General features: G+C 46.1%; 1 pseudogene; it reads right to left on the bottom strand.

Moving 5' to 3' along the window:
* Positions 5,143–5,549, bottom strand: LOC109224719 (annotated as a pseudogene).

Below are 5,814 nucleotides of genomic sequence, written 5' to 3'. Positions count from 1 at the left end.
GGAATCGAGGTAAGGGTCTCATCGACTCAGAGTACATGGGCAAGACTTCCACCCTCAAGCATATCAGAGTCATGCTCTGGGGTCGGTCCTAAGCCTGAAAGATTTCGGAGAACATTGTCGAGCAATCGAGCACGACTAACATAATGGCGTGATATCCGCGAGTGGTCAGATATCATGGCGTGGATCTCGGTCGTGATGGCGCCCAACACTAATGCTAGGCAAGCCCAACCAATTAAATACACTCAACCCAAATACGCAATCCGTTAACAAATAACACGATTAAAATAGCAAATATCAAGGTTCCAATCCGAATCTAAATAAAATAGTACGAAAAATAATAACGAATATCCAAACATTCCCCAATAGATCTGGAGTCACGAGTCTAGAGCCTCTAGATGTAAAAGAGAAATATATCCATAGTAATAAAGAAGTCTAGGATATGGAAAGATAAATGAAATAAAGGGGAGGAGTCGGGTCCTGCGGACGTCTGGCAGCTACCTCAACTCCTGAAAATAAACTTCACGAAAACAGCAAACAGCTCCACTAAGTCTCCGGAGCACCTGAATCTGCACACATGGTGCAGGGAGTAAAGTGAGTACTTCCAACTCAGTGAGTAATAAACATATATAATGACTGAAAGAAAGAAATCCCGAAATATTACAATATAAAGCTATAATCAACGATTCAGCACGTTAAATGATGAAACAACAGCAGACAATGACAATTAAGACCAACAGATATAAAATGCATGAATGCAATGCAATGCACATGACCGCTGCGGCGCGCAGCCCAATCCATTTGGGTACCCGCGCTCACTGTGGGGGTTCAGACTCCGGAGGGGCTCCTACAGCCCAAGCGCAATATCATCGTAGCATTCGCTGCGGCGTGCAGCCCGATCCACACTCAGTCCAGATATATATATGTATGCAAGCCACTCGGGCACAGTCAAATTGTTCATTTTAGTTTCAATTATTAGGAATTATAGAGCTAAGTGTTTAAACCTTTATTTATTTACTAAACATTTCGAGGCAGTGTCTAACTCAGGACTGATATCATGAAATATGCTAAGCATCATGGAAGCAGTGATAAGGATCCCTGAAGGATGCAAATAATAGGCACAAAGCCCCGAACATATTCATAAAATCCAAGTAGGATATTACCAAACAATTTCTAGTCAAGAATACAATACGAACATCAATCGGAACGGACTAGGTCACAATCCCCAGTCACAATCGACCCCGCACTCGTCATAGAGTACGTGTCTCGCCTCAATATAGCATCACAATGTGATATACCGGGGTTTCAAACCCTCAGGTCATCATCTACATCTATTACTCACCTCAAGCCGGCCACAAGTCTAGCTCGCTATGCCTTTGCCTTTCGAATCAACCTCTTCGCACGCCAAATCTGATTAAAACCACAACGAATACATTACAATAGGCTAAAGAAACATAACCCAATCGAAAAGACTCGAAACACACCAAAATTCACTAAGTTGGAAAAACCCGAGCCCCGGGCCCACTTCTCGAAAAATTACAAAATTTACATCACTGGATTCCTCGTCTTGCCACGAGTCTACACATACCAATTTTACCAAAATCGGAGTTCAAATGCCCTTTCAAAATCTGTTTTTACATCACAACTTTTCAAGCCCTAGCTTGACCCGTTTTTGATGAATTTTCCACAATTTACATGTAATTTCTACCATAAACTCGAATAATTAGGCCAAGAGACTTAATTCCAATTGATTCTCAGTCAAAACCCTCGAAAATTCTCGCCCAAAGCTCTCCAAGTTGCTTAAAAATGGTAGAAACAAACTCTTGTTCGCGGATGAAATTTAATATTTTAAACCCTTCTGTAACAGTTGTTTTTCGCTTCTGCGGTCCCGCTTCCGCTTATGCGGCACCGCTTCTGCGGTCAGATGTCTGCTTAAGCAGTTTTCATTAAAACCACCCCTTTTTGCTTATGCGACTCCAGATGCGCTTCTGCGGTTCTCTCAACAACCTCTTCTGCGGTAAAATATCCGCTTATGCGGACCCGCTGAAGCAACCGTCCTTCCGCTTTTGCGGAAATTCCCTAACCTAGGCCTGACCGCTTCTGCGGTCGCTCACCCGCTTCTGCGGAACCGCTTCTGCGGTCCATTTCCGCAGAAGCGGAAATATCAGATGACAGCAGCGACAGACCTGCAACACACTTCAAAACTCTCGTTCAACCACCCGAATTCACCTCGAGGCCCCCGGGACCTCAACCAAAAACACCAATACATCCTAAAACCTCATTCAAACTTGTTCTCATCCTCAAAACACATCAAACGACGCTAAAACCATCAAATCACATCGAATTCAAGCCTAAGTTTCTTAAAAACTTCCGAATTACGCATTCGATCAAAAACCTGATCAGAACACCTCCGAATGACCTGAAATTTTGCACACATATCCAAAATCACCTGACGGAGCTACTGCAACTCTCGGAATTCCATTCCGACCCTCGGATTAAAATCTCACCTATCCACCGGAATTTGCCAAAATGCCAACTTTGCCAATTCAAGCCTAATTCTACTCCGGACCTCCGAAATCACTTCCGATCGCACTCCTAAGTCAAAAATCACCTCCCGAAGCTAACCGAATCACCGGAATTCACATCCGAGCCTTCTAACTAATAAGTCAGCGTTCGGTTGACTTTTTTCCAAACCAAACCTTCCTTAAAGAGACTAAGTGTCTCATTTCCTATCCAACCAATTCAATTCAACTCTAACTCACCAGTTGCTGATAATAAAACATGAAAGAGCAATAAATGGGGGAAACGGGGCTGTAATACATGAGACGACGGGTTAGGTCGTCACATCCTCCCCAACTTAAATAAACGCTCGTCCTCGAGCGGGTCGAGAAGCATACCTGAGGTCTCAAATAGGTGAGGATATCTGCTCCGCATCTCCTGCTCAGTCTCCCAAGTAGCTTCCTCTACGGGCCGACCTCTCCACTGCACCTTTACCGAAGCTATATCCTTTGATCTCAATCTCCGAACCTGACGACCCAAAATATCCACTGGCTCCACATCATAAGTCAAGTCATCATCCAACTGAACCGTGCTGAAGTCTAACACATGGGACGGGTCCCCAACATACTTCCGAAGCATAGAAACATGAAATGCCGGGTGGACTCCCGACAAGCTGGGTGGCAAAGCAAGCATGTAGGCCACCTCCCCAACTCTCCTAAGTATCTCAAAAGGGCTAATGAACCGTGGACTCAACTTTACTTTCTTTCCAAATCTCATAACGCCCTTCATAGGCGAAACCTTCAACAAGACCTTCTCGCCCACCATGTAGGATACGTCTCGAACCTTCCGGTCCGCATAACTCTTCTGACGCGACTGAGCTGTACGAAGTCTCTCCTGGATCACTTTCACCCTCTCTAAGGCATCCTGAACCAACTCTGTCCCCAATAGTCTAGACTCGCCGGGCTCAAACCAACCAACCGGAGATCTACACCGTCTCCCATATAAGGCCTCATATGGTGCCATCTGAATGCTGGACTGATAACTGTTGTTGTACGCGAACTCTGCAAGTGGCAAGAACTCAGCCCAAGAACCTCCAAAATCAATAACACAGGCACACAACATGTCCTCCAATATCTGAATGGTACGCTCGGACTGCCCGTCCGTCTGGGGATGAAATGTTGTGCTCAGCTCTACCTGTGTACCCAATTCTTGCTGAAAAGTCTTCCAGAAATGGGAAGTAAACTGAGTGCCCCTATCCGAGATGATAGAAACTGGGACCCCATGCAACCTAACAATCTCCCGGATGAAAATCTCTGCCAACCGCTCCGAAAAATATGTAGTACACACCGGAATGAAGTGCGCGGACTTGGTCAGCCGATCCACAATCACTCAAATCGAATCAAACTTCTTCGAGGTACGAGGGAGACCACTCACAAAATCCATAGTAATCCTCTCCCACTTCCACTCGGGAATATCTATCCGCTGAAGTACACCACCGGGTCTCTGATGCTCATATTTGACCTGCTGACAGTTGAGGCACCGAGCTACATAACTCACTATATCTTTCTTCATTCTCCTCCACTAGTAATGCTGCCTCAAATCCTGATACATCTTCGCGGCACCCGGATGAATGGAATACCATGAGCTGTGGGCCTCCTCTAATGTCAACTCCCGAAGCCCATCCACATTGGGCATGCAAATCCGGCCCTGCATCCTCATCACGCCATCATCATCAATAGTCACATCTCTGGCATCATCGTGTTGAACCCTGTCCTTAAGGACAAGCAAATGTGAATCATCATACTGGTGCTCTCTGATGCGGTCATACAAGGAAGACCGAGAAACTACATAAGCCAACACTCGACTAGGCTCCGAAATATCTAACCTCACCATCCGATTGGCCAAAGCCTGAACATCAACTGCAAAGGGCCTCTCCCTAACTGGAATGTACGCCAAGCTACCTATACTGACCGCCTTCCGGCTTAACGCATCGGCCACTACGTTGGCCTTCCCCGGATGATACAAAATGGTAATATCATAGTCCTTGAGTAACTCAAGCCACCTCCGCTGCCTCAAATTAAGATCCTTCTGTTCGAACAAATGCTGAAGGCTGCGATGATCGGTATATACCTCACAAGATACGCCATATAAGTAGTGCCTCCAAATCTTCAACGCATGTACTATAGCAGCCAACTCCAAATCATGTAGGGGGTAATTCTGCTCATAAGGCTTCAACTGACGAGAAGCATATGCAATAACTCTACCCTCCTGCATCAACACACATCCGATCCCAACTCTCGAAGCATCACAATACACAGTGTAAGAACCTGAGGCTGATGGCAAAACTAACACTGGAGCTATGGTCAAAGCTGTCTTGAGGTTCTGAAAGCTCTCCTCGCACTCGTCTGACAATACGAATGGTGCACCTTTCTGCGTCAACTTAGTCAAGGGCGAAGCAATAGAGAAAAACCCCGTGACGAACCGGCGATAACAACCTGCCAAACCGAGGAAACTTTGAATCTCCGTGGCTGAGGACGGTCTGGGCCAACTCTGCACCGCCTCTACCTTCTTTGGATCAACTTGAATACCATCACTGGACACCACGTGTCCCAGAAAAGCTACAGACCCAAGCCAAAACTCACATTTGGAGAACTTTGCATAAAGCTTCTTCTCCCTCAACCTCTGTAACACCACTCTCAAGTGCTGAGCATGCTCCTCCTGGCTACGCGAGTACACTAGGATATCATCAATAAAAACGATAACAAATGAATCCAGATACGACCGAAATACGCTGTTCATCAAGTGCATGAACGCGGCTAGGGCATTAGTCAGCCCAAAAGGCATAACCAGGAACTCATAGTGCCCATATCTAGTCCTGAAGGCAGTCTTCATAATATCCGAATCCCTGATCTTCAGCTGGTGATAGCCTGAACGAGATCAATCTTCGAGAATACCCTTGCCCCCTTGAGCTGGTCAAACAAATCGTCAATACGAGGTAGTGGATACTTGTTCTTCACTGTCACCTTGTTCAACTGTCTGTAATCAATGCACATCCTCATTGTGCCATCTTTCTTCTTTACAAATAGAACCGGTGCACCCCACGGTGACACACTAGGACGAATAAACCCCTTATCTAGGAGTTCCTGAAGCTGATCCTTTAGTTCTTTCAACTCTGCTGGTGCCATGCGATACGGAGGAATAGAGATGGGCTTAGTGCCCGGCACCAGATCAATACCAAAATCAATGTCCCTGTCCGGTGGCATGCCCGGCAGGTCTGCTGGAAACACATCAGGGAAGTCCCTCACGACGGGGACGGAA

This window comes from Nicotiana attenuata, chromosome 3 (genome assembly GCF_001879085.1).
Source record: "Nicotiana attenuata strain UT chromosome 3, NIATTr2, whole genome shotgun sequence".
In the NCBI taxonomy this organism is placed as follows: Eukaryota; Viridiplantae; Streptophyta; class Magnoliopsida; order Solanales; family Solanaceae; genus Nicotiana; species Nicotiana attenuata.
Note: the sequence above shows the minus strand (reverse complement) of the source record. Positions and strands in the feature narration are given on the sequence as shown.